This window comes from Balaenoptera acutorostrata, chromosome 3 (assembly GCF_949987535.1).
Source record: "Balaenoptera acutorostrata chromosome 3, mBalAcu1.1, whole genome shotgun sequence".
In the NCBI taxonomy this organism is placed as follows: domain Eukaryota; kingdom Metazoa; phylum Chordata; class Mammalia; order Artiodactyla; family Balaenopteridae; genus Balaenoptera; species Balaenoptera acutorostrata.
This window is the reverse complement of record NC_080066.1, coordinates 41859953-41883438: the sequence shown is the minus strand read 5'-3', so window position 1 is coordinate 41883438 and position 23486 is coordinate 41859953. Positions and strand designations below refer to the sequence as shown.

Genomic DNA, 23486 nt, shown 5'->3' with positions numbered 1-23486 from the left:
CTCAGACTCTGATTTGGAAAGAGTCCTCAAAATCTCATGGGTCTTTTTAAAGTTAATTTTAGTTAAGGGAGAGGGAAGTTTAGGAAATCTTTGCTTGGAGGTCCATCAGTGATGGTACTATGAGGAGACATCACTGAGGGTCTGGAGAATTTGACCTGAAAGAATAATGGCTTAGGAGTACTCCCCACACTTCTTACTGAAAAAGCCCCTCATCCAAATCTCCTGAGTACCTCCTACCTAGCACTGTGTTTTGCAAGTGTGATTCGTAGACCAGGAACATCAGCAGCACCTGAGAAGTTGTTAAAAGTGAAATTTCTGAGGTCCCAAACTCAAGAGCTCTGGGGGTTGGCCCAGCACTCTGTGCTTTAATGAGACCCTCAGGGAGATTCTGATGCACTCGCCAGTTAAAATCACTGGTCTGGGTGGTGGGTGATGAACTTTTCTCTTGTTATTCCCATGTCCTTCCAAGTGAGCAGTCTAAAGACTTTTTCCCACTCTTGACCCCTCTATCCTAAAAGACCTAAGCATTTTTTTTTGGAAAAGAGATCACTCATCTTCAGATCTAATGACAATTTATTTTTTGGTAGTAAAATACAAATAACATAAAATTTTTCATTTTAAGATAAAGATATGGTATATATATACAATGGAATATTACTCAGCCTTAAAAAAGAATGAAATGATACCATTTGCAGCAACATGGATGAACCTAGAGATTATCATACTAAGTGAAGTAAGTCAGACAGAGAAAGACAAATACCATATGATGTTGCTTATATGTGGAATCTAAAAACATGATACAAATGAATTTACTTACAAAACAGAAATAGACTCACAGACATAGTAAACAATCGAATGATTACCAAAGGGGAAAGGGGGGGGAGGGATAAATTAGGAGTTTGGGATTAACAGATACACACTACTATATATAAAACAGACAAACAACAAGGACCCACTGTATAGTGTAAGGAACTATATTCAGTATCTTGTAATAACCTATAATGGAAAAGAATCTGAAAAATAATATATGTGTATATATATACATATATAAAAAACAGAATCACTTTGCTGTATGCCTGAAACTTTGTAAATATTTCAATTGAAAAAATTTACCATTTCAAGCATTTTAAGTGTGCAATTCAGTGGCACTGATTACATTCCCATTGTTATGCAACCATCACCTCTATTTATTTCCAAAACTTTTTCATTACTTGAAACAAAATCCTGGAACAATTAAACAATAACTCCCCATTCCCCTTTCTCTCAGCCCCTGGTTACTTCTAATCTACTTATGTCTCTATGCATTTGCCTATTCTAGGTACCTCATATAAGTGGGAAGAATCCTACAATATTTGTCTTTTTGTGAATGACAACCTTTGGAAGTGCTGGTTGCATTAATGCTGGGGACTCTAAGTCTTGGTATCAAGCGTGATGCTCTGTTACATCTCAACCAAACAGGTCCAGTAATGGTCAGGCCTGTCTTTGCTCTGCCCTTCAGCAAGAGCAAAATCAGATACATTTCTATTCATTCATTGAGTCAGCAAATATCCTCCGGGTGCCTGTTCTCTGCTATGCAATGAGATAGGACATCACAGCTTTCCTTCTGTGCTTCCAGATAGTCAAGAGTGGATGGTATAATACATGCATTAAACTTAGAGGATTTCAAGTAAATACAACAATTATTCTACTATAGTAATGCAGGAGAAATTCTGTAACATTTTATTTTGCATGCAAATGCATAATTATATACTGTGCTCATTATATGGTACATTTATATGTACATATTACAGTATAGGATTACAGTCAGTCATCCATATATACTGTACTTTATAAATAATTTAAGGAAACTCAAGGGTTACTGTCACATAGAGTTCTAACCCAAGAGTCACAGCCTTATGCAGAAAGAGACCCCCTTTTGTGAAAGCTTATTAGAATCCTCACTCTGCTCTCCCCTCCCCCACATTAACCTTTCCCATCCTGGTCTTGGGGATTCTCAAAACTTTTTTTTTTTAAATCTTTATTGCAGTATAATTGCTTCACAATGTTGTGTTAGTTTCTGCTGTACAACAAAGTGAATCAGCTATATGTATACATATATCACCATATCCCCTCCCTCTTGAGCCTCCCTCCCACCCTCCCTATCCCACCCCTCTAGGTGGTCACAAAGCACCGAGCTGAATCTCCCTGTGCTATGCAGCTGCTTCCCACTAGCTATCTATTTTACATTTGGTACTGTATATATCTCAATGCTACTCTCTCATTTCATCCCAGCTTACCCTTCCCCCTCCCTGTGTCCTCAAGTCCATTCTCTACATCTGCATCTTTATTCCTGTCCTGCCACTAGGTTCATCAGTACCATTATTTTGAGATTCCATATATGGGTGTCAGCATATGGTATTTGTTTTTCTCTTTCTGACTTACTTCACTCTGTAGGACAGACTCTAGTTTCCCCTAACTCATTACAAATAACTCAATTTCGTTCTTTTTTATGGCTGAGTAATATTCTATTGTATATATGTGCCACATCTTCTTTATCTATTCATCTGTTGATGGACATTTAGGTTGCTTCCAACTCCCAACTATTGTAAATAGTGCTGCAGTCAACATTGGGGTGCATGTGTTTTTTTAATATTATGGTCTTCTCAGGGTATATACCCAGTACTGGAACTGCTGGGTCATATGGTAGTTCTATCTTTAGTTTTTTAAGGAACCTCCATACTGTTCTCCATAATAGCTGTATCAATTTATATTCCTACCAACAGTGCAAGAGGGTTCCCTTTTCTCCACACCCTCTCCAGCATTTACTGTTTGTAGATTTTTTGGTAATGGCCATTCTGACTGGTGTGAGGTGATACCTCATTGTAGTTTTGATTTGCATTTCTCTAATGATTAGTGATGTTGAGCATCCTTCCATGTGTTTGTTGGGAATCTGTATATCTTCTTTGGAGAAATGTCTATTTAGGTCTTCTGCCCATTTGTGGATTGGCTTGTTTGTTTTTTTGATATTAAGCTGCATGAGCTTCTTGTAAATTTTGGAGATTAACCCTTTGTCAGTTGCTTCATTTGCAAATATTTTCTCCCATTCTGAGGTTTGTCTTTTCATTTTGTTTATGGTTTCCTTTGCTGTGCAAAATCTTTTAAGTTTCATTAGGTCCCATTTCTTTATTTTTGTTTTTATTTCCATTTCTATAGGAGGTGGGTCAAAAAGGATCTTGCTGTGATGTATGTCATAGAGGGTTCTGTTTATGTTTTCCTCTAAGAGTTTTATACTGTCTGGCCTTACATTTAGGTCTTTAATCCATTTTGAGTTTATTTTTGTGTATGGTGTTAGGGAGTGTTCTAATTTGATTCTTTTACATGAAGCTGTCCAGTTTTCCCAGCACCACTTAATGAAGAGGCTGTCTTTTCTCCATTGTATATTCTTGCCACCTTTATCAAAAATAAGGTGAGCATATGTGCGTGAGATTATCTCTGGGCTTTCTATCCTGTTCCATTGATCTATATTTCTGTTTTTGTGCCAGTACCATACTGTCTTGATTACTGTAGCTTTGCAGTATAGTCCGAAGTCAGGGAGCCTGATTCCTCCAGCTCCGTTTTTCTTTCTCAAGATTGCTTTGGCTATTCGGGGTCTTTTGTGTTTCCATACAAATTGTGAGATTTTTTGTTCTCGTTCTGTGAAAAATGTCATTGGTAGTTTGATAGGGATTGCATTGATCTGTAGATTGCTTTTGGGAGTATACTCATTTTCACAATGTTGATTCTTCCAATCCAAGAGTATGGTATATCTCTCCATCTGTTTGTATCAACTTTAATTTCTTTCATCAGTGTCTTATAGCTTTCTGCATACAGGTTTTTGGTCTCCTTAGGTAGGTTTATTCCTAAGTATTTTATTCTTTTTGTTGCAATGGTAAATGGGAGTGTTCCCTTAATTTCTCTTTCAGATTTTTCATCATTAGTGTATAGGAATGCAAAATATTTCTGTGCATTAATTTTGTATCCTGCTACTTTACCAAATTTTTTGATTAGCCTTAGTAGTTTTCTGGTAGCATCTTTAGGATTCTCTATGTATAGTGTCATGTCATCTGCAAACAGTGACAGCTTTACTTCTTTTCTGGTTTGGATTCCTTTTATTTCTTTTTCTTTTCTGATTGCTCTGGCTAAAACTTCCAAAAGTATGTTGAATAATAGTGGTGAGAATGGACAACCTTGTCTTGTTCCTGATCTTAGAGGAAATGGTTTCAGTTTTTCACCATTAAGAATGATGTTGGCTGTGAGTTTGTCATATATGGCCTTTATTATGTTGAGGAAAGTTCCCTCTATGCCTACTTTCTGCAGGACTTTTATCATAAATGGGTGTTGAATTTTATTGAAAACTTTTTCTGCATCTACTGAGATGATCATGTTTTTTCTCCTTCAATTTGTTAAATGGTTTATCACATTGATTGGTTTGCATATACTGAAGAAACCTTGCATTGCTGGGAGAAACCCTATTTGCTCGTGGTGTATGATCCTTTTAATGTGCTGTTGGATTCTGTTTGCTAGTATTTTGTTGAGGATTTTTGCATCTATGTTCATCAGTGATATTGGCCTATAGTTTTCTTTCTTTGTGACATCTTTGTCTGGTTTTGGTATCAGGGTGATGGTGGCCTCATAGAATGAGTTTGCGAGTGTTCCTCCCTCTGCAATATTTTGGAAGAGCTTGAGAAGGATAGATGTTAGCTCTTCTCTAAATGTTTGATAGAATTCTCCTGTGAAGCCGTCTGGTCCTGGGCTTTTGTTTATTGGAAGAATTTTAATCACAGTTTCAATTTCAGTGCCTGTGATTGGTCTGTTCATATTTTCTATTTCTTCCTGGTTCAGTCTCGGCAGGTTGTGCATTTCTAAGAATCTGTCCATTTCTTCCAGGTTGTCCATTTTATTGGCATAGAGTTGCTTGTAGTAATCTCTCATGATCGTTTGTATTTCTGCAGTGTCAGTGGTTACTTCTCCTTTTTCATTTCTAATTCTATTGATTTGAGTCTTCTCCCTTTTTTTCTTGATGAGTCTGGCTAATGGTTTATCAATTTTGTTTATCTTCTCAAAGAACCAGCTTTTAGTTTTGTTGATCTTTGCTATTGTTTCCTTCATTTCTTTTTCATTTATTTCTGATCTGATCTTTATGATTTCTTTCCTTCTGCTAACTTTGGTGTTTTTTTGTTCTTCTTTCTCTAATTGCTTTAGGTGCAAGGTTAGGTTGTTTATTCGAGATGTTTCCTGTTTCTTGAGGTAGGCTTGTATTGCTATAAACTTCCTTCTTAAAACTGCTTTTGCTGCATCCCATAGGTTTTGAGTCGTCGTGTCTCCATTGTCATTTGTTTCTAAGTAGTTTTTGATTTCCCCTTTGATTTCTTCAGTGATCACTTCATTATTAAGTAGTGTATTGTGTAGCCTCCATGTGTTTGTATTTTTTACAGATCTTTTCCTGTAATTGATATCTAGTCTCATAGTGTTGTGGTCGGAAAAGATACTTGATACGATTTCAATTTTCTTAAATTTACCAAGGCTTGGTTTGTGACCCAAGATATGATCTATCCTGGAGAATGTTCCATGAGCACTTGAGAAAAATGTGTATTCTGTTGTTTTTGGGTGGAATGTCCTATAAATATCAATTAAGTCCATCTTGTTTAATGTATCATTTAAAGCTTGTGTTTCCTTATTTATTTTCATTTTAGATGATCTGTCCATTGATGAAAGTGGGGTGTTAAAGTCCCCTACTATGATTGTGTTACTGTCAATTTCCCCTTTTATGGCTGTTAGTATTTGCCTTATGTTTTGAGGTGCTCCTATGTTGGGTGCATCAATATTTACAATTGTTAGGAGAAGTAACCACTGACACTGCAGAAATACAAAGGATCATGAGAGATTACTACAAGCAACACTATGCCAATAAAATGGACAACCTGGAAGAAATGGACAGATTCTTAGAAATGCACAACCTGCCGTGACTGAACCAGGAAGAAATAGAAAATATGAACAGACCAATCACAGGCACTGAAATTGAAATTGTGATTAAAAATCTTCCAACAAACAAAAGCCCAGGACCAGATGGCTTCACAGGCGAATTCTATCAAATATTTAGAGAAGAGCTAACACCTATCCTTCTCAAACTCTTCCAAAATATTGCAGAGGGAGGAACACTCACAAACTCAGTCTATGAGGCCACCATCACCCTGATACCAAAACCACACAAAGATGTCACAAAGAAAGAAAACTATAGGCCAATATCACTGATGAACATAGATGCAAAAATCCTCAACAAAATACTAGCAAACAGAATCCAACAGCACATTAAAGGGATCATACACCATGATCAAGTGGGGTTTATTCCAGGAATGCAAGGATTCTTCAATATATGCAAATCAATCAACGTGATACATCATATTAACAAAATGAAGGAGAAAAACTAAATGATCATCTCAATAGAGGCAGAGAAAGCTTTTGACAAAATTCAACAGCCATTTATGATAAAAGCCCTGGAGAAAGTAGGCATAGGGGGAACTTACCTCAACATAATAAAGGCCATAAATGACAAACCCACAGCCAACATTGTCCTCAATGGTGAAAAACTGAAACCATTTCCTCTAAGATCAGGAACAAGACAAGGTTGCCCACTCTCACCACTATTATTCAACATAGTTTTGGAAGTGTTAACCACAGCAATCAGAGAAGAAAAAGAAATAAAAGGAATCCAAATCGGAAAAGAAGAAGTAAAGCTGTCACTGTTTGCAGATGACATGATACTATACATAGAGAATCCTAAAGATGCCACCAGAAAACTACGAGAGCTAATCAATGAATTTGGTAAAGTAGCAGGATACAAAATTAATGCACAGAAATCTCTTCCATTCCTATACACTAATGATGAAAAATCTGAAAGTGAAATTAAGAAAACACTCCCGTTTACCATTGTAACAAAAAGGATAAAATATCTAGGAATAAACCTACCTAAGGAGACAAAAGACCTGTATGCAGAAAATTATAAGACACTGATGAAAGAAATTAAAGATCATACAAATAGATGGAGAGATATACCATGTTTTTGGATTGGAAGAATCAACATTGTGAAAATGACTCTACTTCCCAAAGCAATCTACAGATTCAATGCAATCCCTATCAAACTACCACTGGCATTTTTTACAGAACTAGAACAAAAAATTTCACAATTTGTATGGAAACACAAAAGACCCGAATAGCCAAAGCAATCTTGAGAACGAAAAATGGAGCTGGAGGAATCAGGCTCCCTGACTTCAGACTGTATTACAAAGCAACAGTAATCAAGACAGTATGGTACTGGCACAAAAACGGAAATATAGATCAATGGAACAGGATAGAAAGCCCAGAGATAAACCCACGCACATATGGTCACCTTATCTTTGATAAAGGAGGCAAGCATATACAGTGGAGAAAAGACAGCCTCTTCAATAACTGGTGCTGGGAAAACTGGACAGCTACATGTAAAAGTATGAAATTAGAACACTCCCTGACACCATACACAAAAATAAACTCAAAATGGATTAAAGACCTAAGTGTAAGGCCAGACACTATCAAACTCTTAGAGGAAAACATAGGCAGAACACTCTATGACATAAATCATAGCAAGATCCTTTTTGACCTAGCTCCTAGAGGAATGGAAATAAAAACACAAATAAACAAATGGGACCTAATGAAACTTAAAAGCTTTTGCGCAGCAAAGGAAACCATAAACAAGACCAAAAGACAACCCTCAGAATGGGAGAAAATGTTTGCAAATGAATTAATGGACGAAGGATTAATCTCCAAAATATATAAACAGCTCATGCAGTTCAATGTTAAAAAAAAAAAATAACCCAATCCAAAAATGGACAGAAGTCCTAAATAGACATTTCTCCAAAGAAGACATACACATGGCCAAGAAGCACATGAAAAGCTACTCAACATCACTAATTATTAGAGAAATGCAAAGCAAAACTACATCGAGATATCATCTCACACCGGTCAGAATGGCCATCATCAAAAAGTCTAGAAACAATAAATGCTGGAGAGGGTGTGGAGGAAAGGGAACACTCTTACACTGTTGGTGGGAATGTAAATTGATACAGCCAGTATGGAGAACAGTATGGAGGTTCCTTAAAAAACTAAAAATAGAACTACCACACGACCCAGCAATCCCACTACTGAGCATATACCCTGAGAAAACCGTAATTCAAAAAGAGTCATGTACCAAAATGTTCATTGCAGCTCTATTTACAATAGCCAAGACATGGAAGCAAGCTAAGTGTCCATCATTGGATGAATGGATAAAGAAGATGTGGCACAGATATACAATGGAATATTACTCAGCCATAAAAAGAAATGAAATGGAGGTATTTGTAGTGAGGTGGATGGACCTAGAGTCTGTCATACAGAGTGAAGTAAGTCAGAAAGAGAAAAACAAATATAGTATGCTAATACATATATATGGAATCTAAGGGAAAAAAAAAAGGTGATGAAGAACCTAGTGGCAGGACGGGAATAAAGACACAGACCTACTAGAGAATGGACTTGAGGATATGGGGAGAGGGAGGGGTAAGATGTGACAGGGTGAGAGAGTGGCATGGACATATATACACTACCAAACGTAAAATAGATAGCTAGTGGGAGGCAGCCGCATAGCACAGAGAGATCAGCTCGGTGCTTTGTGACCACCTAGAGGGGTGGGATAGGGAGGGTGGGAGGGAGGGAGATGCAAGAGGGAAGAGATATGGGAACATAGGTATATGTATAACTGATTCACTTTGTTATAAAGCAGAAACTAACACACCATTGTAAAGCAATTATACTTCAATAAAGATGTTTTAAAAAAATATATTTACAATTGTTATATCTTCTTCTTTAATTGATCCCTTGATCATTATATAGTGTCCTTCTTTGTCTCTTGTAATAGTCTTTATTTTAAAGTCATTTTGTCTGATATGAGAATTGCTGCTCCATCTTTCTTTTGATTTCCATTTGCATGGAATATATTTTTCCATACCCTCACTTTCAGTCTGTATGTGTTCCTAGGTCTGAAGTGGGTCTCTTATAGACAGCATATATATGGGTCTTATTTTTGTATCCATTCAGCCAGTCTGTTTCTTTTGGTGGGACCATTTAATCCATTTACATTTAAGGTAATTATCGATATGTATGTTCCTATTCCCACTTTCTTAAATGTTTTGGGTTTGTTATTGTAGGTGTTTTCCTTCTCTTGTGTTTCTTGCCTAGAGAAGTTCCTTTAGCATTTGTTGTAAAGCTGGTTTGGTGGTGCTGAACTCTCTCAGCTTTTGCTTGTCTGTAAAGGTTTTAATTTCTCCATCAAATCTGAATGAGATCCTTGCTGGGTAGAGTAATCTTGGTTGTAGGTTTTTCTCCTTCATCACTTTAAATATGTCCTGCCACTCCCTTCTGGCTTGCAGAGTTTCTGCTGAAAGATCAGCTGTTAACCTTATGGAGATTCCCTTGTGTGTTATTTGTTGTTTTTCCCTTGCTGCTTTTAATATGTTTTCTTTATATTTAATTTTTGATAGTTTGATTAATATGTGTCTTGGTGTGTTTCTCCTTTGATATATCCTGTATGGGACTCTGTGCTTTCAGGACTTGATTAACTATTTCCTTTCCCATATTAGGGAAGTTTTCAACTATAATCTCTTCAAAAATTTTCTCAGTCCCTTTCTTTTTCTCTTCTTCTTCTGGGACCCCTATAATTCGAATGTTGGTGCGTTTAATGTTGTCCCAGAGGTCTCTGAGACTGTCCTCAGTTCTTTTCATTCTTTTTTCTTTATTCTGCTCTGCAGTAGTTATTTCCACTATTTTATCTTCCAGGTCACTTATCTGTTCTTCTGCCTCAGTTATTCTGCTATTGATCCCTTCTAGAGTATTTTTAATTCCATTTATTGTGTTTTTCATCATTGCTTGGTTCCTCTTTAGTTCTTCTAGGGCCTTGTTAAATGTTTCTTGCATTTTGTCTCTTCTATTTCCAAGATTTTGGATCATCTTTACTATCATTATTCTGAATTCTTTTTCAGGTAGACTGCCTATTTCCTCTTCATTTGTTAGGTCTGTTGTGTCTTTACCTTGCTCCTTCATCTGCTGTGTGTTTTTCTCTCTTCTCATTTTGCTTATCTTACTGTGTTTGGGGTCTCCTTTTCACAGGCTGCAGGTTCGTAGTTCCTGTTGTTGTTTGGTATCTGTCCCCAGTGTCTAAGGTTGGTTCGGTGGGTTGTGTAGGCTTTCTGGTGGAGGGGACTAGTGCCTGTGTTCTGGTGGATGAGGCTGGATCTTGTCTTTCTGGTGGGCACGTCCACGTCTGGTGGTGTGTTCTGGGGTGTCTGTGGCCTTATTATGATTTCAGGCAGCCTCTCTGCTAATGGATGGGGCTGTGTTCCTGTCTTGCTAGTTGTTTGGCATAGGGTGTCCAGCACTGTAGCTTGCTGGTCATTGAGTGAAGCTGGGTCTTGGTGTTGAGATGGAGATCTCTGAGAGATTTTTGTTGTTTGGTATTACGTGGAGCTGGGAGGTCTGTTGTGGACCAGTGTCCTGAAGTTGGCTCTCCCACCTCAGAGGCACAGCCCTGACGCCTGGCTGGAGCACCAAGAGCCTTTCATCCACACGGCTCAGAATAAAAGGGAGAAAAAATAGAAAGAAAGAAAGAAAGAAAGAGGATAAAATAAAATAAAATAAAGCTATTAAAATAAAAAATAAGAAAAAAATTATTAAGAAAAAATGTATTAAGAAAACAAATATTTTAATTTTTTAAAATAAATTTTTAATTTTTTAAAATAAAAAATAAGAAAAAAATATTAAGAAAAAGTTTAGTAAGAAAAATTTTTTAAAAATTTTTGAAAATAAAAAATAAGAAGAAAATTATTAAGAAAAATTTTTTTAAATTTTTTAAAATAAAAAATAAGAAAAAAATTACTAAGAAAAAATTTATTAAGAAAAAAAAATTTTTTTAAGTAAAAAAACAAAAAAAAAAAACAAATAAAAAACGGACGGACCGAACCCTAGGACAAATGGTGAAAGCAAAGCTATACAGACAAAATCTCACCCAGAAGCATACACATACACACTCATAAAAAGTGGAAAAGGGGAAAAAATAATATATCCTGCTCCCAAAGTCCACCTCCTCAATCTGGGATGTTTTGTTGTCTATTCAGGTATTCAACAGATGCAGGTACATCAAGTTGTTTGTGGAGCTTTAATCCGCTGCTTCTGAGGCTGCTGGAAGAAATTTCCCTTTCTCTTTGTTCCCACAGCTCCCAGGGTTCAGCTTTGGATTTGGACCCGCCTCTGCGTGTAGGTCGCCTGAGGGCGTCTGTTCTTCGCTCAGACAGGACGGGGTTAAAGGAGCAGCTGCTTCGGGGGCTCTGGCTCACTCAGGCCGGGGGGAGGGAGGCGTACGGAGGAGGCGGGGCGAGTCTGCGGCGGCAGTGGCCGCTGTGACGTTGCACCAGGCTTAGGCGCGCCGTGCGTTCTCCTGGGGAAGTTGTCCCTGGATCATGGGAGCCTGGCGGTGGCGGGCTGCGCAGGCTCCCGGGAGGGGAGGTGTGGAGAGTGAGCTGTGCTCGCACACAGGCTTCTTGGTGGCGGCAGCAGCAGCCTTAGCGTTTCATGCCCGTCTCTGGGGCCCACGCTGATAACCGCGGCTCGCGCTCATCTCTGGAGCTCGTTTAGGTGGCGCTCTGAATCCCCTCTCCTCGCGCACCAGGAAACAAAGAGGCAAGAAAAAGTCTCTTGCCTGTTCGGCAGCTCCAGACCTTTTCCTGGACTCCCTCCCAGCTAGCTGTGATGCAGTAGCCCCCTTCAGGCTGTGTTCACGCCGCCAACCCGAGTCCTCTCCCTGGGGTCTGACCTCCGAAGCTGGAGCCTCAGCTCCCAGCCCCCACCCACCCTGGCGGGTGAGCAGACAAGCCTCTCGGGCTGGTGAATGCTGCTTGGCGCTGAGCCTCTGTGCGGGAACCTCTCCACTTTGCTCTCCGCACCCCTGTGGCTGCGCTCTCCTCCATGGCTCCGAAGCTTCCCCCCTCCGCCCCCCGCAGTCTCCGCCCGCGAAGGGGCTTCCTAGTGTGTGGAAACCTTTCCTCCTTCACAGCTCCCTCCCACTGGTGCAGGTTCCGTCCCTACTCTTTTGTCTCTGTTATTTCTTTTTTCTTTTGCCCTACCCAGGTACGTGGGGAGTTTCTTGCCTCTTGGGAGGTCTGACGTCTTCTGCCAGCATTCAGTGTGTGTTCTATAGGAGCAGTTCCACGTGTAGATGTATTTCTGATGTATCTGTGGGGAGGAAGGTGATCTCCATGTCTTAATCTTCCACCATCTTGCCCAGACCTCTCTCTTGTTTCTTAAGGTAGGATGGTATTGCTATAAACTTCTCTCTTAGAACTGCTTTTGCTGCATCCCATAGGCCTTGGGTCATCATGTTTTCATTGTCATTTGTTTCTAGGTATTTTTTGCTTTCCTCTTTGATTTCTTCAGTGATCTATTGGTTGTTTAGTAGCATATTGTTTAGCCTCCATGTGTTTGTATTTTTTGCCTTTTTTTTTTTCCCTGTAATTGATATCTAGTCTCATAGCACTATGGTCAGAAAAGATGCTTGATATGATTTCAATTTTCTTAAATTTACAGAGGCTTGATTTGACCCAAGATGTGGTCTATCCTGGAGAATGTTCTGTGTGCACTTGAGAAGAAATTGTATTTTGTTGTTTTTCAATGGAATGTCCTATAAATATCAATTAAGTCCATCTGGTCTAATGTGTCATTTAAAGTTTGTGTTTCCTTATTTATTTTCTGTTTGGATGATCTGTCCATTGGTATAAGTAGGGTGTTAAATTCCTCTACTATTATTGAAAAGCTTTTTTCTGAGTCCTTGGTCTTGATGATATTGCCCATGGATTTGGAAGTACTTCAAAACCAGCTCCTCTTTGCATAGTTTCTGCTTACGAAAAGTCAGGTGGTTGGGGTCCTCCCAGCCTTGACTGCAGTGCTGTGCTCCTGGTTCACTGACTCAGGCAGTAGCCACCCCTCTCTCACACTCCCTACTGAGTTTTACTAACCAAAGCAGTCTGAGGTCTGGGTTTCCATTTCTTTAGTAAAAATTCCCACGATTGATGATGATTCCCACAAGATGTCTTTGACAGCATCTGGATAGAGTTGGGGGGAGGGGTACTTTTTCTTTTCTTTTTTTCCCAGGATAAGATGGACAAGTTCCATGCTGGGCACAGGATCTGGTTCAAACTTTGCACCATATGTCCACGGTTTTTCTTTTCTTTCACTGTGTAGGAGCCATCTCAGTTTCCATTTCTGTTTTCTCCTCTGTCTCTGAAAAAATAGTGATTAGTAAGATCCATTTGTCATCCATTTTCCTTGGTAATTGGCTGTGTGTGTGTGTGTGTGTGTGTGTGTGTGTCTGTTTTTACCCATCCTCCTATTCCCTCTCCAGCCAGGCAGGAGGCTGGGACGGTACCAGATGGCATTCTGGGCGCCTCTGATCTGCAGGCAATGTGTTCTATCCCTTTTAAAGGTCCTCCTGCTTTATCCGCCTGTTATTTAAATAACTCCTTTTCCCTCCACTTTCTGTTTCTGCTGCTACAACTCCACATCCCATGGCCAATTCTAGAGAGGATCTAGGGTTAAATTCTAGGGCTATCTACTTCTTTTTTTTCTGGAAACTGTCTTATTTATAGATGGTTTCATCTTGTATATAGAAAGTCTCAATGAATCCACTAAAAAACTATCAGAACTAATAAACAGGTTCTGCAATGTGACCATGGTAAAAGATCAATATTCAAAAATCAATTGTATTTCTGTAAACTACCAATGAATGGGAAAGATCACTGAGCCCAGTGCTCCAGGTTCTGCTGGGTGGCTGGCGTAATTGCCAGATGTTGGGGTCAGACAGAGTTGAGGCGAAGTTCCAGCTCTGCTGCTTTCTAATGTTACTTCAGGTGGGTTAATTTACCTTGAATAGTCCCTTCATCTATAAAATGGGAATTGTTATGTGAAATAAGTTAGCTAATGTTACTTCTCATAGCAAGTCGCCAAGAAATCCTGTTATCTCCAAATTCAAAACATATCCATGTTCTTCTTGAGAAGATCCCTCTAGTTGTACCCCGAAGAACAGTTTGAAGGGACCTAGAGTGAATATGGATGCATCAGTTTTGGGGCTATAGCAGTAGTTAGGTGACTGCTGACATTTAGGTGATTTCTATTCATTTAGATTTTCTTTATTTTTTTAAAAAACAGAGTTTTCTAGCTTTCAGTGTAAAAGGCTTGAGTTTCTTTTATTAAATTTATTACCAGGAATTTTATTCTTTTGCTGCCATTATAAGTGAGATTGCCATTTTAAATCTCATTTTTGAACTATTCATTGCTAGTTTACAGAAATACAATAGATTTTTGAATATTGATTGCAGAACTTATTAGTTCTGATAGTTCTTTACTGGATTCATTTACTTTCTATGTACAAGACCCAACCATCTATAAATAAGATAGTTTTACTCCCTCTTTTCCAATCTGCATGCCTTTCCTTCCTCCCTTCCTTCCTTCCTTCCTTCCTTCGTTCCTTCCTTTGTTCCCTCCTTCCTAAATGCCCTGGTTAAAACCTCCAGTACAATGTTGAACAGAGGTGGTGAAAATAGATATCCTTATTTTGTTCCTGTTCATAGAAGGAAAGCATTCAGTCATCTTTCTTCATTAAGTTTCATGTTAACTATTGGTTTTAAGTAGATCCCTTTATCAGGTGGAGGAAGTTGTCTTCTATCCCTAGTGTGTTGAGTATTTTTATCATGAAAGTGTAATGGATTTTACCAAATGCTTTTTCTGTGTCTATTAAAATGATAATATGGTTTTTATCCTTTATTTTATTATTATGGTGGGTTATTACATTGGTTGATTTTCAGATGTTCAACCAACCCTGCATTCCTGGGAGAAATCCCACTTGACCATTGTCTATAACATTTTTTATTCATTGTTGTATTTGGTTTGCTCCACAAAGCTCTCTACTGCTTTCTACTCTGGTCTGTCTCTGGTTTCTACTCTTGCTTCCTTAGAGTCCTTTTCTCTTTTGAAAAATAGAGTAGTCAGAGAAATCTTCTTAAAACATGTTAGATCATTGCTCAAAATCCTGTAGTGAATCCCTCACTTGGAGTGAAGGGAAAGCCTTTAGAGTGCTTACCAGGCCCTACATGAATAGTTCCCTGTTACTCCTCACCCCAGCTCCTACTCCTCTCCTCTCAACTGTTTTGGCTCCAGCAGCCCTGGCCAACTTGCTCTTCCTTGAACAGGTCAGGCTTATTGTCATTTTAGAAAGTCTGAACATGCTTCCTTCTGATATTCATATAGCAACTTTCTTCCCTCCTTCATGCCTTTGCTCAGAGTTTCCCTTCTCCATGAAGCCTACTCTAGCCAAACTTGCAACCCACCCCTGTGCATCTTATCTCTTTACCTTGTTCATACTTTTCTTTTTTTTCCCTCATAGCACTGACCACATTTTAGAATGCTAATTTAATGTATTCCTAAAAAATACTGATTACCTATTAACTATTTCTTTCACCCTAACCCTTTTGAGTGCAAGAATCTATGGTTTATCAGTTTATCCCAGCACATAGTAAGTGCTCAGTAAATATTTGTTGAATGAATGGACAGTGTATATAAAGCTCCTAGACCAGGGCCTGATATTTGGAAAAGGTTCAACAAATATTCGATGGTGTTCTGTATTCAAATACTATTAAATGGTAGGGGTAGAATAAGGCAAAGCAAAATGTTTTCTGTTTTCTGGAGTTTGCAGACTGGAAGAGGAGACAGACGTTAATAAAATAATCATGAAATGAGTGAAGAATTACAAACTGAATTGAGCAATTAAAAAAGGTGGGTGGTGAAGGATGAACACACCAATTAGAGGACCTGGACCTAGGCTAGGGGTCACAGAAGTCTTTCCTAAGGAAGTGACACCTGAGTTAGGATGTGAAGGAGGAGGGGAAGGTCTAGAGCATTTTAGGCTATGTCATTAGCAAGGACAAAGGACAAGTTATGGGAACATGTTCCAAAGCTTGGAAAAAGGCCAGAGGGGCAGAACCACAGAGAGTAAGAGGGTCGTATGAAGCTAGGCTGGAGCAGGTGACAGGAGCCAGACTTTGTTGGGTCTCCTAGACCATGTTTTAGGATTTGGATTTTTATCCAAGAGTGAAAGTGGGCATGGGAGTAGCAATGTGAGGGTTCCTTAATCAGATGTTCTTGGGAAGATCACTCTAGTCGCAGCTGAAAGAACAGTTTGAAGGGGTCCTACAGTTGATATGAATAGATTCATTCTGGAGTTTCACATTAGATAGGTGAGAGATATTTGGGTGATTTTAGTTTACTCCATTAACTTAACTATATTTTCTTTTTAATGTTTGAATTTTATTTATATTTTTATACAGCAGGCTCTTATTAGTCATCAATTTTATACGCATCAGTGTACACATGTCAATCCCAATCTCCCAATTCATCCCACCACCACCACCACCACCCTGCCGCTTTCCCTGCTTAGTGTCCATACATTTATTCTCTACATCTGTGTCTCAATTTCTGCCCTGCAAACTGGTCCATCTGTACCATTTTTCTAGGTTCCACATATATGCGTTAATATACGATATTTGTTTTTCTCTTTCTGAATTATTTCACTGTGTATAACAGCCTCTAGATCCATCCACGTCTCAACAAATGAACCAATTTCTTTCCTTTTTATGGCTGAGCATTATTCCATTGTACATATGTACCACATCTTCTTTATCCATTCGTCTGTTGATGGGCGTTTAGGTTGCTTCCATGACCTGGCTATTGTAAATAGTGCTGCAATGAACATTGGGGTGCATGTGTCTTTTTGAATTATGGTTTTCTCTGGGTATACGCCCAGTAGTGGGATTGCTGGATCATGTGGTAATTCTATTTTTAGCTTTTTTAAGGAACCTCCATACTGTTCTCCATAGTGGCTGTATCAATTTACATTCCCAACAACAGTGCAAGAGGGTTCCCTCTTCTTCACACCCTCTCCAGCATTTGTTGTTTGTAGATTTTCTGATGATACCCATTCTAACTGGTGTGAGGTAATACCTCATTGTAGTTTTGATTTGCATTTCTCTAATAATTAGTGATGTTGAGTAGCTTTTCATGTGCTTCTTGGCTATGTGTATGTCTTCTTTGGAGAAATGTCTATTTAGGTCTTCTGTCCATTTTTGGATTGGGTTGTTTGTTTTTTTAATGTTGAGCTGCATGAGCTGTTTATATATTTTGGAGACTAATCCTTTGTCCATTGATTCATTTGCAAATATTTTCTCCCATTCTGAGAGTTGTCTTTTCATCTGGTTTATGGTTTCCTTTGCTGTGCAAAAGCTTTGAAGTTTCATTAGGTCCCATTTGTTCATTTTTGTTTTTATTTCCTTTACTCTAGGGGGTGGATCAAAAAAGATCTTGCTGTGATTTATGTCAAAGAGTGTTCTTCCTATGTTTTCCTCTAAGAGTTTTATAGTGTCCGGTCTTACATTTAGGTCTCTAATCCATTTTGAATTTATTTTTGTGTATGGTGTTAAGGAGTGTTCTAATTTTATTCTTTTACATGTAACTGTCCAGTTTTCCTAGCACCACTTATTGAAGATACTGTCTTTCCTCCATTGTATATCCTTTCCTCCTTTGTCATACATTAGTTGACCATATGTCTGTGGTTTTATCTCTGGGCATTCTATCTTGTTCCATTGATCTATATTTCTGTTTTTGTGCCAGTACCATATTGTCTTGATACCTGTAGCTTTGTAGTATAGTCTGAAGTCAGGGAGGCTGATTCCTCCAGCTCCGTTTTTTTCCCTCAAGACTGCTTTGGCTAGTCAGGGTCTTTTGTGTCTCCATACAAATTTTGAGATTTTTTGTTCTAGTTCTGTAGAAAATGCCATTGGTAATTTGATAGGGATTGCATTGAACTGTAGATTGCTTTGGGTAGTATAGTCATTTTCACAATATTGATTCTTCCAATCCAAGAACATGGCATATCCCTCCATCTGTTTGTATCATCTTTAATTTCTTTCATCAGTGTCTTATAGTTTTCTGTACAAAGGTCTTTTGTCTCCCTAGGTAGGTTTATTCCTAGGTATTTTATTCTTTGTGTTGCAGTGGTAAATGAGAGTGTTTCCTTAATTTCACTTTCAGATTTTTCATCATTAGTGTATAGGATTGCAAGAGATTTCTGGGAATTAATTTTGTGTCCTGCAACTTTACCAAATTCATTGATTAGCTCTAGTAGTTTTCTGGTGGCATCCTTAGGATTCTGTATGTATAGTATCATGTCATTTACAAACAGTGACAGTTTTACTTCTTCTTTTCCAATTTTTATTCCTTTTATTTCTTTTTCTTCCCTGATTGCCATGGCTAGGACTTCCAAAACTATGTTGAATAATAGTGGTGAGAGTGGACATCCTTGTCTTGTTCCTGATCTTAGAGGAAATGGTTTCAGTTTTTCACCATTGAGAATGATGTTTGCTGTGGGTTTGTCATATATGGCCTTTATTATGTTGAGGTAGGTTCCCTCTATGCCCACTCTCTGGAGAGTTTTTATCATAAATGGGTGTTGAATTTTGTCAAAAGCTTTTCCTGCATCTATTGAGATGATCATATGATTTTTATTCTTCAATTTGTTAATATGGTGTACCCATTGATTGATTTGTGTACATTGAAGAATCCTTCCATCCCTGGGATAAATCCCACTTGATCACGGTGTATGATCCTTTTAATGTGTTGTTGGATTCTGTTTGCTAGTATTTTGTTGAGGATTTTTGCATCTATATTCATCAGTGATATTGGTCTGTAATTTTCTTTTTTTGTAGTATCTTTGTCTGGTTTTGGTATCAGGGTGATGGTGGCCTCATAGAATGAGTTTGGGAGTGTTCCTTCCTCTGCAATTTTTTGGAAGCGTTTGAGAAGGATAGGTGTTAGCTCTTCTCTAAATGTTTGGTAGAATTCACCTGTGAAGCCCTCTGGTCCTGGACTTTTATTTTTTGGAAGATTTTTAATCACAGTTTCAATTTCATTACTTGTGATTGGTCTGTTCATATTTTCTATTTCTTCCTGGTTCAGTCTTGGAAGGTTTTACCTCTCTAAGAATTTGTCCATTTCTTCCAGGTTGTCCATTTTATTGGCATAGAGTTGCTTGTAGTAGTCTCTTAGCCTGCTTTGTATTTCTGCAGTGTCTGTTGTAACTTCTCCTTTTTCATTTCTAATTTTATTGATTTGAGTCCTCTCCCTGTTTTTCTTGATGAGTCTGGCTAATGGTTGATCAATTTTGTTTATCTTCTCAAACTACCAGCTTTTAGTTTTATTGATCTTTGCTATTGTTTTCTTTGTTTCTATTTCATTTATTTCTGCTCTGATCTTTATAATTTATTTCCTTCTGCTAACCTTGGGTTTTGTTTGTTCTTCTTTCTCTAGTTCCTTTAGGTGTAAGGTTAGGTTGTTTATTTCGGATTTTTCTTGTTTCTTGAGGTAGGCTTGTATAGCTATAAACTTCCCTCTTAGAACTGCTTTTGCTGCATCCCATAGGTTTTGGATCGCTGTGTTTTCATTGTCATTTGTCTCTAGGTATTTTTTAATTTCCTCTTTGATTTCTTCAGTGATCTCTTGGTTATTTAGTAATGTATTGCTTAGCCTCCATGTCTGTGTTTTTACGTTTTTTCCCCTGTAATTTATTTCTAATCTCATAGCGTTTTGGTCAGAAAAGATGCTTGATATGATTTAAATTTTTAAAAAGTTACTGAGGCTTGATTTGACCCAAGATATGATCTATCCTGGAGAATTTTCCATGTGCACTTGAGAAGATAGTGTAATCTGCTGTTTTTGGATGGAATGTCCTATAAATATCAATTAAATCTATCTGGTCTATTGTGTCATTTAAAGGTTGTGTTTCCTTATTAATTTTCTGTTTGGGTGATCTGTCCATTGGTATAAGTGAGGTGTTAAAGTCCCCCACTATTATTGTGTTACTTTCAATTTCCTCTTTTATAGCTTTTAGCAGTTGCCTTATGTATTGAGGTGCTCCTATGTTGGGTGCATATATATTTATAATTGTTATATCTTCTTCTTGGGTTGATCCCTTGATCATTATGTAGTGTCCTTCCTTGTCTCTTGTAGCATTCTTTATTTTAAAGTCTCTTTTACCTGATATGAGTATTGCTACTCCAGCTTTCTTTTGATTTCCATTTGCCTGGAATATCTTTTTCCATCCCCTCACTTTCAGCCTGTATGTGTCCCTAGGTCTGAAGTGGGTCTCTTCTAGACAGCATATATATGGGTCTTGGTTTTGTATCCATTCAGCAAGCCTGTGTCTTTTGGTTGGAGCATTTAGTCTATTCACATTTCAGGTGATTATCATTATGTATGTTCCTATGACCATTTTCTCAATTGTTTTGTTTTGTTTTTGTAGGACCTTTTCTTCTCTTGTGTTTCCCACTTAGAAAAGTTCCTTTAGCAGTTGTTGTAGAGCTGGTTTGGTGGTACTGAATTCTCTTAGCTTTTGCTTGTCTGTAAAGCTTTTGATTTCTCCATCAAATCGGAATGAGATCCTTGCTGTGTTGAGTAATCTTGGTTGTAGGTGCTTCCCTTTCATCACTTTAAGTATATCATACCACTCCCTTCTGGCCTGTAGAGTTTCTGCTGAGAAATCAGCTGTTAATCTTATGGGAGTTCCCTTGTATGTTATTTGTTGTTTTTCCCTTGCTGCTTTCAATAATTTGTCTTTGTCTTTGTCTTTAATTTTGCCAGTTTGATTACTATGTGTCTCAGCGTGTTTCTCCTTGGGTTTATCCTGTATGGGACTCTCTGCGCTTCCTGGACTTGGGTGGCTATTTCCTTTCCCATGTTAGGGAAGTTTTCGACTATAATCTCTTTAATTATTTTCTTGGGTCCTTTCTCTCTCTCTTCTCCTTCTGGGACCCCTATAATGTGAATGTTTTTGCATTGACAGCCAGAGGTCTCTTAGGCTGTCTTCATTTCTTTTCATTCTTTTTTTTTAATTCTGCATCAGTGAATTCTACCATTCTGTCTTCCAGGTTACTTATCCTTTCTTCTGCCTCAGTTATTCTGCTATTGATTCCTTCTAGTGTATTTTTCATTTCATTTATTGTATTGTTCATCTCTGTTTGTTTGTTCTTTAAATCTTCCAGATATTTGTTAAACATTTCTTGCATCTTCTCAACCTTTGCCTCCATTCTTTTTCCAAGGTCCTGGATCATCTTCACTATCATGATTCTGAATTCTTTTTCTGGAATGTTGCCTATCTCCACTTCATTTAGTTGTTTTTCTGGCGTTTTATCTTGTTCCTTCATCTGATGCATAGCTCTCTGCCTTTTCATCTTGTCTATCTTTCTGTGAATGTGGTTTTTATTCCACAGACTGCAGGATTGTAGTTCCTCTTGCTTCTCTTCCATCTTTGACTAATGTGACACTTACCATGTATTTTCTGCTATATCATGTCACTGTTTGGATTCATGTTTATTTATTGTGGTATCATACTATTAGCTACCTTCTAGAGGGTTGAGATCTGGGAGTCATCTTGAATCTTCCTTGCAACATCAAAGAGTAACTGAGCCAGATTGACCCTGTCCTCTAAACCAGTTATTCTCAAAGGTTAATGTGCATGTGAATTATCTGCTAGAATAAATGTACTGATTCAGCAGGCCAGAGATGGGGCTTGAGAGTCTTCATTTCTATTTAGCTCTCAGGAAATATGAAGCTGCAGGTGGGAGACCCATGCTTTGAGTAGCAGCACTCTAAACTTCCCTTTAACCCCTCTCTCTTCCTTCTTCCTCTACATCACTCTTTTGGCTGGGGACCCTGTCACCTCAGATCCTCCTAACCTGCCTGCAGCCTGTTCCTCCCCACCACCAGTGTATCCCTCATAAAACTATTATCTAACAGAGCTCTACCTCCATGGTGAACTCACCCAAACAAATGTGCCATGCAAATCAGAAATGCAGAGTTGCCCTAAGACCTGGCCTGTGATCTAAGGACCTGGCTAGGTGTTTTGCTTGGGACATCCCCATTCTTTCTTTTCTTGCTTCTGTGGTTTCATTCTTCTCTGCTAACCTCCTCTGATGAACTCAATATGGCTACTCTGCTTTTCCCCAAAGTACGGATTTTCATTTTGTCCCAACCCAAGCCAGGCCGTCTGCACTGTGGCTCACAGATTTTCCACACTGGCTTGGGCTGCCAGCAACACCTTCAAAGTGCCCTTTCTTAAATCCACTGTTGCCCCACTGTTAGGGAACCATTGGCCGACACTGCCCACCTTAGCCAGGCATGATGGTAACCACTTGCGTGAGTTGTCTCGCAGCAAGAGACAACTTTGTCTCCTTGGACATTCATTTCCAAGTGTTAGACAAGAAGGGGTCCCCTTCTCGGGACTTGGAAGAGGTCCTCCTTCCTGCAACAGCACTATGTCATGTTACAAAAGAGGGTAGCTGAGGAAGCTGAAAGTTGATTAGAGGAAATCGTGGTTGGGAAGGAGAAATGATGTAGTCTATCGGTGAAAACTAGCCTTGCGTTCTTTACGACTGCCCTGCAGTTGTTTGGATCTCACAGAGCTGGGGGTCATCCCAGACATGGGTTTGCACCAGTGAGTTTCAGGCCACTGCTTTGCAGGATTCCCTTGTGGGTTATGGGAAGCAGTAAGGTTTCAAGTGCCTACTTTCTGTTTTAGTTTATTTTTATTCATTCCTTTGTTATTATTATTATTTTTTTACTGTCAGCTCTATTGCTCAATAGTAAATAATATATTGCAAAGAGAATTGTCCCTTATCAACTGGGCAGAGACCAGGGCAAAGAAAGTACCGAGAGAGATTCTGGAGAACAATGGATGTGGAGGAAGCAAAGATGGGAAGTGAGATTCCTGGGTTTGGGGCTCCAGTTCTGCTCACATGTCTATGTAATCTTGGAAGGGTGATCTAGCCTCTTTGGCCTGTTCCCCCAGTTCTCAGAAGGGTGCTGGGGACATATCACTGTTTAACAGGCCTTAAGGATAAGTTAGTAGGGCTGTGCAGAATACTTCTATTCTTTAATAAAAAAAATATACACATTCTCCCTCCCACAGTGTCCTCAGTGCCATGAAGTTTTCCTCTGCCCTGTAAGTGGGTCTTTGTGTGACCTTCCCAGGCTCAGGGAGTAGACTAAAGGGTCACTAAGACCTGAACCAAATGCATTTTCATTCTATATGCCTCCCCTCACTGCAAAAGCTGTCAAATTCCTTCATGGAAGAAAACAATGAATTTGGAAGGAAAATGCAATGTAACCATTTTTTTCCCTAAGGAACCAGCTTCGCTTTCCAATGTGTGAATGTTTTCTAGTGTGTTCCCAGGGCCGTGAGTGTTTCAAGAAGTTTGCAGTGCACTGCTGTACTCACTCAACCTCCAAGTCTCACCCCCTCCCAACCCATTCTCCAG

The 23486-nt window shown here is 38.7% G+C and overlaps 1 protein-coding gene across 1 annotated transcript in view; it reads left to right on the top strand.

Annotated features, from left to right (window-relative positions):
• AGBL1 (AGBL carboxypeptidase 1) overlaps positions 1 to 23486 on the top strand; it is a 520708-nt gene that overhangs the window by 49562 nt on the left and 447660 nt on the right. The gene's annotated exons all lie outside the window — the stretch shown is intronic.